Below are 13,790 nucleotides of genomic sequence, written 5' to 3'. Positions count from 1 at the left end.
AATTATCCACTTTTCACTGCAAAATGCGATATTAAATTCATAGACTTACGCGATTTTGATCTGAAATGACGACTGACATCTACTTCTTCTCAAAAATGAAGTAATCTACATTTAAAAAAAAAATTCTTGAAAGAACTTAGGGTGCGTTTGTTTACCAGGAAAATATTTTCCTAGTTTTATAGTGTTTGGAAGCCTGAAAACATTTTCCATTTGGAAAATGATTTCCAAGACACGGGTAAAATAACCTGCAATTTGGGGAAAATATCTTACCCTTTTGAATTCAGTAAGACATTTTCCGGAAAAAATGACACCTTCTTCTGCCCTTTCCCCTTCCCCTTCGGTTGCAAATCAATGCCATTGCCAGGTACCCTACCCCCCGCCCTAAATTCCTCAAGAGCTGCGCGATTTCGAAGAACAACAACGAGAAAGTTTGGTCAAGGACCTTTCCAGTTCCTCCTCCATCCAGGCAAGGCTCATTCTCCTTCTCCTTCTTCTGTTCTTCATTCCTTTTCCTTCTTTCGTTCTTCATGTTCTCTTCGAGGTAAAAGTCTGTCGCATATCTCTCTTCTCAACATATTCTATTTCGTTTCCTCTCTTTCTCTCTTTCTCAAGCAAATCTACCATAAATTATTCGCTGGGTCTTGGCTTAAGGCGATGATCGTTCTTTGATTTCTAACATACATCAAACCCTAATGTCATGCTTAGGGCAGGTCTTGTTGCAAAGAAGGCTTGTGAACTTGGTTTACAAGTATGCCAAATTTTTGTTTATATGTTTTTGTTACTCTTTCCTTCTCATCGATCTCTTCTACTCTCGTTTTTTTTTCTCCCTTACAGTTCCAGTTCTACTTCCTCCCCCCCTCTCTTTCTCTCTTTTTCTCTTTTTCTTCCTCTTCAGTAGAACTACACAAATGCTAATATAAATGTGTATAAAAATTTCCTTACATAATTATTCTTTAGGTCAAACCTTGGATAAAGACAAGCCTTGCACCAGGTTCAGGAGTTGTTACAAAATATTTACTTCAGAGGTATTCCTTAATTTCCAGATGTATTTAAACTTGACTTAGAGTGATAACATTTGTAGAATATTTCTACATAATTATGAGATAATTATTAACTATATAGATTTGTTCCAGTGGGCTGTAAGAATATCTGAATAAGCAGGGATTTCATATTGTTAAATATGGCTGCACAACATGTATTGGAAATTCAGGAGACTTAGATGAATCAGTTGCCTCTGCTATTTCAGAAAATGTACCATTATAAAATTTAACTTGGATAATATAAGCTCGTAAATACTAAACTATTGTGTTAGTTCTAATGTGTTAAGCGGTATTCCTTTTCCAAATTTAATGTTCATTTTTCCACTTACTAATTGAAGTTAATTTTAATGGTATACAGACATTATAGTAGCTGCTGTGCTTTCTGGGAACCGAAATTTTGAGGGTCGTGTTCATGCCTTAACAAGGGCCAACTACCTTGCTTCACCTCCTTTAGTGGTTATTTATGCCTTCGCTGGCACTGTACTTAATATCTAATTAGTGATGTCTTTATTTGTAAAATATTTATCAAGATTAATATTCTCTTTATATGATCCAAATAGTCTGATGAAAACTCAAAATGTGATGATCTAGGTTGATATTGACTTCGATAAGGAGCCAATTGGAACAGGGAAGGACGGTAAGAGTGTATATTTTATGGATATCTGGCCATCTACTGAAGAAGTTGCAGAGGTATGCGCCCTAAAATTTGCATAAAATGTAAACTTTCATGCATATAAGAATGAAATTAATATACTAGGGTTTCTCTACTGTTTAGGATGTTCAATCCAGGGTCTTGCCGAATATGTTCAAAAGTACTTATGAGGTTATTACAAAGGGAAATCCCATGTGGAATCATATATCAGTGCCTTCTTCCACTATGTACTCATGGGACCCCAACTCGACTTACATTCATGAGCCTCCATACTTCAAGAACATGACTATGGAGCCACCTAGTGCCCTTGGTGTAAAGGATGCCTACTGCTTACTGAACTTTGGTGACAGCATCACAATAGATCATATTTCGCCAGCAGGAAGTATCCATAAGGACAGTTCTATTGTAAAATTCTTACTAGACTGTGGGGTGGAGCGCAAGGACTTCAATTTATATGGAAGTAATCGTGGTAACAATGAAGTGATGGCTCGGGGAAATTTTGCTAACATTCGCCTTATGAATAAGCTGTTGAATGGGAAAGTTGGACCTAAGACAATACATGTCCCCACAGGAGAGAAACTATATGTATTTAATGCAGCAATGGTAAGTTCTTCAATGTTAAATATATACCACAATTAACATAAAACCAATTTGTTTTTCAATAGGAACAACTACATATCATTTTCCATTTTTCATTAGAGAGAAACTAGTCCATTTTTGCTAGTTTTACAATCAAATTTTTGGTTTTGATTGGCATGTAATTGCAGAGGTATAAAAATACAGGACACGACACCATTGTTTTGGCTGGAGCTGAGTATGGAAGTGGTAGCTCCCGAGATTGGGCTGCCAAAGGCCCAATGCTATTGGTAAGTCCTAATTTCCCCACAATAAGGAAATTCTTATTGGTCTTTACTCTTGTGCTTGTCCTTTTCTCTCTAGTAATCATTTTACTCTGACTTTTTAGTTTTCATGAAGTATTCATGTCCAGAACATATTTCGATATAAGTATGAGATGTTATCTAAGAAATGAAAAGCTGAACTGTAATGGCCTAAATTTAAGGTTATCGGAATAGTAGTTTCGTAACCACAAATTTGATTTAAAGAGAAATTTATTTCAATATTTTTGCATGAAAATTGATATGATAGGAAAATCGTATGAAAATATTGATAGAAAAAATTTTACCGATTTAGTGGTTAGTTAGAAAAAGAAATTATTGAAGAAATCGGGTAAAAACAAGGTATCGAGACCTCTACCTTGTAAAACTGAGTCGAAAATAATTTTATAAATATTTATGAAATGTTAGTAATGTGGTATTAAAATTTCGTTAGGAAATTTTAATGTTTGGGTAGTCAATTAAATAAAAAGGACTAAATTGTAATAGGTGTAAAAGTCGCTAGAATGATTAAATAGCTTAAGAGTCTAATGAGAAAGGATTTAAAAGGAAATTAGGCCCAAAATTTATTATGGCTGGACGGCAAGGGTATGAAATCAGCAGGAAAATTGATAAATTAAGGGCAAAATTGGAATATTGCAAAATTAACTAAATAAAACTAGGACTAAATAGGAAATATCTAGATTTCTCTTCATTTTTCTTCAATTCCAGGAGCTAAAAACACCATAGGAGGGTTCTCTAAGCTGGTATTTCATAAGTTTTGCACCAAGTGAGTTAATCCTTTCCTTTATCTTGTAATTTTTGTGTTTCTAAGACTTTTACAACTAGGTCCTACTATTAAATTCATTAGTTTTTGATTTCACGGATGAAATTGAAAGTCACCATGGTTGAGTGCTGTAAGTTTATGATGAAATAGAATGAAATTAAAGCTTTAAGTTTATGAGATGATTTTATTAGGTAATTTCAATAGAAATTGATTTTTAGGACCTAATTGTGAAAATGCTTGGAATTAAAGTCTATTGCTGAAATTATGATTCCTAAAGGTTGTAAAATAGTTTAAGGTGATAGAATAAAATGTTAATTAAGAAAAATTAGCTCAATTGAGAGGCTAATTGAGTAGGGACGAAATTATCATTTATTAAAAGCTTAGGGGAAAAATGGTAATAAACAGCTTGCACAAAAACAGTTTGGACAGCAGCAGTAGACTAACTTTAAAAAATCACCATAAATTTTAGAAATCGAATTAGAATATGAAAATATATGAAATTAAATATTATTGAGTCTAGTTTCTCATAGAAGAAATAGTGTAAGCAATGAATTTGTAAATTTTGAGATATAATGAATTTTGTGAGACAAGGTCAGAATGAATTCGGGTTCCCCTGTTCTGACTTTGAAAAATCATAAAAAATTGAATAAAAATAATTAGTGGATTAAATTTATATGTATAAAATCCTGGATGAGTATATTTTTAAGAGAAACAAACAAGAATATCATTTGAATCCTGTATGAAGAGATAATTAATTTTTAGTGAAGAAGGGTCAGAACTGTCAGACAGCAGAACAGGGGTGACTTTAAAGAATAAACTGTACTTATTGGCTAAACCAAAAATTCTGAAAATTTTATGGTAAGAAGATATATGAGTCTAGTATTAGGAAAAATTAACGGATCTTAATTTGGAGTTCTGTAGCTCAAGTTATAAATAATTTATTGACTATGACTTAAATAGATAGCTTTGAATAAACTATAAATAATAATAGTTGAATTATAGAGAATGTTGCATATGAACATGAAATGTATTAAATTGATAATTAAATTTATTTATTTAGATCCAGAAGATTCAAATACAAAGCTAGATCGAGAAAAGGAAAAATTTCGGGATTAGTAGATTTTTTTTTGTTTACAAACAAGTATCAATGTAAGTTCATGTAACTTGAATTATATTCTTAAATTGCTTGAGATTGTATGTTATTGATGTGAATATGATTTGAATGTTCATTGTATGAAAATTAATGAAACATTGATATATTTGATAAAATGGGAAGAAATCTCGTTTGAATGAAAGGAAAATTCGATGGATCTCTGAAAAGGAATTGACGGTAAAAAGGATCTATCCCGGACGAGTGATCCTATCCTGATATAGCCCTCCCGAAGAATATGTGTAAAATGGATTTAGTCCGGACGGGTAATCCGAATTAGGGTCTGAATTTAGCCTGGACTGGTAATTCAGATCCAAGCTCATTAGAGTAATTGTCATTGCAGGGGATTTAGCCTGGACTGGTAATCCCGACAATACTCTATGAGTTTATATTGCAGGGGATTTAGCCTGGACTGGTAATCCCGCTGCAAGGTTGAGGTTCGCGGGAGTGTGCTCTCTGAAATGGAAATGTGCGCACATGAATATGAATTGACGGACCTGGAATTGTACCCTAAAAGTGTACCTCTGAAAATCCATCGAAATTCCGATAAATTCAACAGGATAAATATGGAAAAATAATAAGGAAATGGAAATTATGATATTGATGAGCTCATCAATCATGGTATATATTATTGGTACATGGAAATTATTGTACTAACTTGAATGTTGAGTTTATGCATATTAGGGTAATAATGCATTGAATGGATATATGAATGTTTATTGTATTGTATTGAAAATATTAGGTAAGTATAATTCTTGTTACATGAGCTTACTAAGCACGAAGTGCTTACCCCGTTTCCTTTTTCCCTGTTTTGTAGTGTTAAGAGCTCGGAGGTCGGATTTGGTCGGAGACACATCACACTATCAACCTCAGGATTTCGGTATATAAAGAAACTTTATTTTGGAAATCAATGGCATGTATAAGCTAATAAAGTAAATGTTAACGTGAAATGAATATAAAGTTAGCCATTAGTATGGTTAACAAACCTGGTTTTGGGTATGTGATGACGTTATCTTATAAATATGCATGAATTTATCTTGAAAATATGTTGAATTGGTTTGGTTGAAGTGGATTGGTCTCGATTTAATATTGCAGGGAAGGTTAGATATTTATAAAGGGGCTATATTGAATATAAAAAAAAATTGTAAACTCCGGTAATACCTCGTACCCTATTCCGGCAATGAATACGGGTAGGGGGCATTACATGAACATTCATGTATGAGGCATATATCTATATCTGATACTAGTCCCGAATTCAAGTAACGTGCTAATGTTTTGTATGAACAGGGAGTAAAAGCGGTAATTGAAAAAAGTTTTGAAAGAATCCATCACAGTAATTTGGTAGGAATGGGAATCATTCCACTTTGTTTCAAGTCTAGTGAGGACGTGGACACACCAGGTTTAACAGGTCACGAGCGTTACACCATTGATCTCCCATGCAAAATAAATGAAATATGACCCGCCAAGATGTTACTGTCACAATTGATAATGGGAAGTCTTTCACCTGCACTGTCCACTTCGACACTGAGGTAATAAATCGTTTCACAATAATTTGTTATGAGCAACGTAATCCATCATAAATGTCTTTCATAATCTGCTATTGTCTGATTATCCCTGCCTGGACATTTCAACATTCTTCCTTGTCTGAAATATACATTACTCTCTTTCTTTTTTTTTCTTTAAGCATCTATTTTGACAAATATTCAGACATGAATATGAAAATAAGATATTTTAATATATATAAAAAATTAAAATTAAAATATGTTTATCTAAGACACAATCTATTTAATACTTGTCCTTAAGTCCGAGTAAGATAATTCCTTAGTCCTTACATGACATGTTTATCTACAGAAATCAAAGTTTACTTATTTCCAATCTTGCTATGTTGCTTCAACTCTTTCTTTTCTTGAAGTTTCCATCCAAAATCCATGTCCAATACATTCAGATATGAATATCAGAATATGATCTTTCAAAGACCTTTCAAATATATAGATAAACTTTTTTTTAAAGCATAGTTGTTTCGGACACATAATCATGCAATGCACATCGAAATCCAAATAACATACCTTGTATCTTTATGCCTGGCAACTTTATGCTTGGCAACTTACTGATGGAAAGTGTACATATTTATCTTGTACTCCAAGCAATTTAATGCTTGAGATGTGATGTGATTCCCTTGAACTAATGTATTTCTTGCATCAAATGCCACTACATATAAGCATGGTGAGAACAGTTTAAAAAGTTTATATGCTATACGTTTTTTTTTGGGACTTTATAATACTAAAACTGAACCTTGTGATTGAAACTGCAGGTTGAATTGGCCTACTTCAATAATGGTGGTATACTTCCATATGTTATCAGAAACTTGATTAAGTAGTAAATCCATGGGTTGGGAGCCTAGCTTTCCAAGATTTCCATCAAATGTAGAATGTGAGATGTAAATAAAAATAAGGCTATCAAATAGCCGAAAATTTCCCATTACCGGGACTTGGTAGTTTCCCCCTTCAATTTTTAAAGTTAGTAGGAGTAGTTGTTGATTTATGTTTAATGTTATAGCTAGTATGTCACTACATTTTGTGTGCAATTCTAGCTAAGCTTTAGTCATGTATTAGTGGGAGCAGTTATACATTAGGTAACTGCCATATTTCATTGTAACATAAATGCTTTTCATATAAATACTTTTCAAGTCAATGAAAAGATCTAATTTTTGGAGATCAAATTCAGTTTTCTTCTTGTTCAAACTACTTTGCATTCGTTTTTCTTTTCCTCCTTTAGTTTTATGCTAAAAAACCAACATATGTAATCCGAACTACTTATGTATATGACATATAAATTTATTAATATATGTAAAAACAGTTTTTCTGGAAAATATTTTCAGGAAATCTGCCAAACAACAGAAAATATTTTACACAGATTCATCCAAACACTAGAAAAGTAAATCATTTTCAGAAAAGTAAATCATTTTCTAGAAATCATTTTCCGGAAAACATTTTATTGGCAAAAAAATAGAGCCTTAGTGAAAGAATTGCATAATTCTTTCTTTATTTTGAAATTGGCCATTCACGAAAAACCAATACGTTAAACTTCATTTATTTTATTTATATTTTCATGTTAATTGCCTTGGCAGTTATAGTGGTATAACCGCTTTAGCGGTTTTATATTATTGATTTGAATTGGGAATTACCCATTGTGGGTGAATCCGAAACCAGATTTCAACATTTTCCACTCGCACATAAATACAATACCCATATAATCAATTTTAGGAGATCGACATCACTTTTCTTCACAAATTTCGTACAATAAAATAGGTCATGCGATTAGCATATTTTATAATTTACAGAGTTGACTGCTATACAACTCTTAGGTATATATAGCAACTCTAAGTTTAAGTAGAGTAAGTATGTAATACCTCATATTCATTTAGTCACACTTCAAATTTCTTAAGATCTCTCTTTTATCAATAATATACTAAACTTTTGTATTCATAATTGTGTTTACAATATAAAAAACAATTGGTTGACCAATAAGTACAACTAAATGAGACATTAAATGATTTTCCTTTTTTCTTAAATCTTTTCATTTTAATTCAATTGTTCTCTAAATATGTTCCATTAGATCATATAATTCATGACAATTGATAACATTCTGAGATAGCTAACATTGAATTGAAACTTCAAGAAACAGTTAAATGTCAATAAGGGTATTAAATAGAGATCTTGTTTGATCTCATGAGTCTCGCACAACTTCGAAGTAGGGATCAATTCTTCAGTTACCCTTATTGGTCGTATAATGCACATGTGCTATGAAACACATGCTATGATATTACTCCTCATCTTCCCTTGTAGTGTATATCTTTTTAAAAAATCTAATACAAAACAGGTGATAGTTCAGATACATTCAATATCTAACTTGAGTCCATAACTCTACTTTCTTAAAAAATTCAACATTGGCTTCCACCTGGCATAAAAGATAGATAAAATGAATTGCAGGATCTTTTATTTACTTTTGGTCATAATTTCATCACTATATGACCTCATCTTGATATGTTATCAAGGCAATTTCGTTTTAAGCTTGAGCTCTAGTTAAAACTCTCAGTTTTAAAGATTTCATTTTCATCTAACACTAAACCATAAAGGAGATTGCTTGTGTGAGAAGGCCAATCATCTTTCCGACATACCTTTAATCTTATATATCTATTTAACATACAAACACATTTATATGCATTCATGAAACAAAGTACTACTCTTTTGAATGCATTAATCTTTATCAACAATAACACAAATGGGAAAAAGTAATAGTCAACTTGAACAGTTTAACAAGTCCATTATATAATCTCTAGGTATTAATCTTGTAAATCAATTTGCAAGCATTTTATGCATAGATGTTTACTACATGTTGACCTTATGCATAACCATGCCTCTTACAAAATTATACTTGGTGCCTATGTGTTTAGTCGTTAAAAATATATGTGGTCCATCATGAATGCAATTGCAACTTGAAATTGCATTACATCATCACTATGATGTGTTTTTATTAAATCCCAAATAATGTTAAAATCTTTAAGGCCAAACACTTATAAACCGTCACTTAAAAATGCCACAAATTCAACATCCATTATGGACAATGCCATATTGTTGGATCTAGTGCCCTAAGTGTAATATATTCATTTTGTATACTTGTATTTTTCAAAAAAAATGGTTTGATAAAATATCCATTGATTACATTAATAGTCTATGTATATTTTCCTCAATGTTTTTGCATGCAAAGCAAAATGGATGGAAATATTGGCTCTTTAGTTATCTAACATTTAATTAATGCTAAGTGATATTACGTGGTCAAATCATAATATAGAAAGACAACTTGAATTGGTAGATAAACCTAAACATGTTTGTAGTCTAATCAGAAATTAACAAACCAATTGAATGACTAATATGTTGTCTATAAAGTCCAACTGGGAAGATGCTTTGTCTTAAGCATCAGAGCGAATGACTCCTAGAAGATAGAGACATAGATGTGACTGACTAGACTGATAGTACATTGGACATGACCCAAGTAGAATATATCCTAGAAGATATGGATTTATTCACTTGTGACATTCATAGTGGGACATACATTAATCTCAAGTGGATGATAAACTATGTATACCTTAATCTTGAGTGGATGATAAACTATGTATGTGTGACTCGTATACTTTGATGTAAGTAAAAGCCTGAGTTCAAATAGATATGTAACAACCCTCACTCTGTCTAGTCATCGGACCTGAGCTATGGAGTGCTATAGTCAAAGTTGGAACAGAACACATTCGCTTCACATTAATTACTTCAAATAAACATAGAGTTATTTCATAAATACACATTTAACATTGAAATTAACATGAGCACAAAATGATAGTCAATTCAATGTATAATCATCAAATATGACTTTTCTCGGTCTTATACGAGTTTACATATGCTTTAATAAACATTTCTAAAATTACAGATCAATTAAATCATAAATAAATCCTTCAAACAATCAATCATGTCATAAACATTCAATAATATGATATACAATTAAATTTGAGTCTTATTCAAGCTTACGAAGCTCTGAAGTAGACCCAAACACAAATAAGGATCAAATTAAAATATTTTCAAAAGATAAAGGTAATCATGCAAAAAAAGGGTCACACAGCCGTGTGTCTAGGTCGTGTAAATCTAAGAAATCATGTGGATCAAAATGCAAAATTACATCAAAATTCATATGGCCGTGTGGCTGAGTCGTGTAACAAACTGAGACCATGTGAAATTTAATTAACCAAATCTACAGTACTCACATGGGTGTGTGGCTAGCCCATGTTACATCCCCAAAATCGGCGAATCTGAAAAGATGAGTAAAGTATGTATGTAAATTATTTGGTGCACTGTGTAATATAATCCACTACCCTATTGACTGGATTGCGAGTTAAAGTATTGGCGCATTCTAGCATTAAAGTATCCGCCTGTTGGTGGTATCTAAAGAATTAATTGCAGGATGTTTTCAAGTAAAAAAGGATTACGCCCAAGAAAGTGTGAGCCTAAAAAGACCAGGCCTCAGAGTTTTGTTTGAGCATTGAGAGCCTATCAAGTGTATGAGTAAGCTGTAGGAGACTTAATTGTATTTAAAACTATGCCAAACCTGAAACATTACCAAGACATAGTGTAATGGCCTAAATTCAAGGTTATCGGAACAGTGGTTTCGTAACCACAGATCCGATTTAAAGAGAAATTTATTTTAATATTTTTGCATGAATATTTATATAATAGGAAAGTCGTATGAAAATATCGATAAATTTTTTTACCAATTTAGTGGTTAGTTAGAAAAAAAGAAATTATAGAAGGAATTGGGTAAAAACAAAGTATCGAGACCTTGATATCGTAAAAGTTAGTAGGAAATATTTTATAAATATTTATAAAATGTTAGTGATGTGGTATTAAAATTTCGTTAGAAAATTTAATGTTTGGGTAGGTAATTAAATGAAAAGGACTAAATTGGAAAATGTGTAAAAGTTGCTAGAATGATTAAATAGCTTAAGTGTCTAATGAGAAAGGATTTAAAAGGAAATTAGACCCAAAATTTATTTGGGATGGACGGAAAGGGCATGAAATCAGCAGGACAATTGATGATTTAAGGGAAAAATTAGAATATTGCATAATTAACTAAATAAAGATAAGACTAAATAGGAAATATCTAGATTTCTCTTCATTTTTCTTCATTCTCATCAGCCAAAACGCCATAGGAGGCGTTATTTAAGTTGGTATTCCATAATTTTTGCACCAAGTGAGTTAATCCTTGCCTTTTTCTTATATTTTTTGTGTTTTTAAGACTTTTACAACTAGGTCCTACTATTAAATTCATTAGTTTTTGATTTCATGGATGACATTGAAAGTCACCATGGTTGAGTGCTGTAAGTTTATGATGAAATAGAATGAAATTGAAGCTTTAATTTGTTTATGAGATGATTTTATTAGGTAATTTCAATAGAAATTGATTTTTAGGACCTAATTGTGAAAATGTTTGGAATTAAAGTCTAGTGCTGAAATTATGATTTCCAATGGTTGTAAACTAGTTTAAGGTGATAGAATAAACTGTTAATTGAGAAAAATCAGCTCAATTGAGAGGCTAATTGAGTAGGGACGAAATTATCATTTATTAAAAGCCTAGGGGAAAAATGGTAATACACAACTTGCACTAAAACAGTTTTGGATAGCAGCAGTAGACTAACTTTGAAATATCACCATAATTTTTAGAAATAGAATTAGAAGATGAACAAAATATGTAATTAAATCTTATTAAGTCTAGTTTCTCATAGAAGAAACGGTGTAAGAAATGGATTTGTAAATCTTGAGATATAATGAATTTTGTGAGACAAAGTCAGAATAAATTCGAGTTCCCCTGTTCTTACTTTGAAAAATAATAAAAAATTGAATAAAAATAATTAGGAGCTTAAATTTATATGTCTAGAATCCTGAATGAGTATATTTTTAATAGAAACAAACAAAAACATCATTTGAATCCTGTATGAAGAGATAATTAATTTTTAGTGAAGAAGGTTCAGAACTATCAGACAACAGAATAGGGGTGACTTTAAAGAATAAACTGTACTTATTGGCCAAACTAAAAATTCTGAAAATTTTATGGTAAGAATATATGTGAGTCTAGTTTCAGGGAAAATTAGCAGATCCTAATTTGGAGTTCTGTATCTCAAGATAAAAATAATTTAGTGACTCAAGTAGACAGCTTTGAATGAATTATAAATAATAGTTGAATTATAGAGAATGTTGCATATGAACATGAAATGTATTAAATTGATAATTAAATTTATTTATTTAGATCCAGAAAATTCAAATACGAAGCTAGATCGAGGAAAAGAAAAAGTTTGGGATCAGTAGATTTGTGTATACAAACAAGTATCGAGGTAAGTTCGTGTAACTTGAATTATATTCTTAAATGCTTGAAATGTATGTTATTGATGTGAAAATAATTTGAATGTTCATTGTATGAAAATTGATGAAACATTGATATATTTGATAAAAAGAGGAAGAAATCTCAGTTGAATAAAAAGGAAATTCAATGGATCTCTGAAAAGAAATTGAGGGTAAAAAGGATCTAGCCCGGACGGGTAATCCGAATCAGGGTCTGAATTTAGCCTGGACTGGTAATTCAGATCCAAGCTCATTAGAGTAATTGTCGTTGCAGGGGATTTAGCCTGGACTGGTAATCCCGACAACACTTTATGAGTTTATATTACAAGGGATTTAGCCTGGACTGGTAATCCCGCTGTAAGGATGAGGTTCACGGGAGTGTGCTCTCTGAAATGGAAATGTGCGCTCATGAATATGAATTGACGGACCCGAAAATGTACACTAAAAGTGTACCTCTAAAAATCCATCGAAAATTCCAAGAAATTCAACGGGATAAATATGAAAAAATATATATAAGGGAATGGAAATCATGGTATCGATGAATTCATCAATCATGATATATATATTATTGACACATGGAAATTATTGTACTAACTTGAATGTTGAGTTTGTGCATGTTAGGGTAATAATGCATTGAATGGATATTTGAATGTTTATTGCATTGTATTGAAAATATTAGGTAAGTATAATTCTTGTTACATAAGCTTACTAAGCACAAAGTGCTTACCCTATTTCCTTTTTCCCTGTTTTGTAGTGTTAAGAGCTCAGAGGTCAAATTTAGTCGGAGACACATCACACTATCAACTTCAAGATTTCGGTATATCAAGAAACTTTATTTTGGAAATCAATGGCATGTATAAGCTAATAAAGTAAATGTTAACGTGAAATGAATGTAAAGTTAGTCATTGGTATGGTTAACAAACCTGGTTTTGATATGTGATGATGTTATCTTATAAATATGCGTGAATCTATATGCGTTAATCTATCTTGAAAATATGTTGAATTGGATTGGTTGATGTGAATTGTTTTTGGTTTAAAATTGCAGGGAAGGTTAGATATCTATATAGGGGTTATATTGAGTTAAAAAAAATTTAATTCGTAAACTCTGATAATACCTCGTACCTTATTCCGGCAATGAATACGGGTAGGGGGTATTACACATAGTACACTCGATTTGTATGAATATTTTTCAAGGATCTTGTATTGAGTTTAGTTGGGAGTTGTTGGGATTCTACAATAATAGAAGCAAAGATCTGGGTAGCAAGATATATGAAAGATTGCTTGTACACTAAAACAAGCCAATTAATCAAATCATCATAGCAGTATGGTTGGCCACTTTTCAACAGGAGTCA

At 31.8% G+C, this 13,790-nt stretch overlaps 1 pseudogene; it reads left to right on the top strand.

Annotated features, from left to right (window-relative positions):
• The first annotated feature begins 351 nt into the window (after positions 1 to 351).
• LOC107956419 (aconitate hydratase, cytoplasmic-like) lies at positions 352 to 6,878 on the top strand (annotated as a pseudogene).
• The last annotated feature ends 6,912 nt before the right edge of the window (positions 6,879 to 13,790 follow it).

Source organism: Gossypium hirsutum, chromosome A05 (genome assembly GCF_007990345.1).
Source record: "Gossypium hirsutum isolate 1008001.06 chromosome A05, Gossypium_hirsutum_v2.1, whole genome shotgun sequence".
Lineage (NCBI taxonomy): Eukaryota > Viridiplantae > Streptophyta > Magnoliopsida > Malvales > Malvaceae > Gossypium > Gossypium hirsutum.
This window is presented reverse-complemented; position numbering and strand designations above follow the sequence as displayed.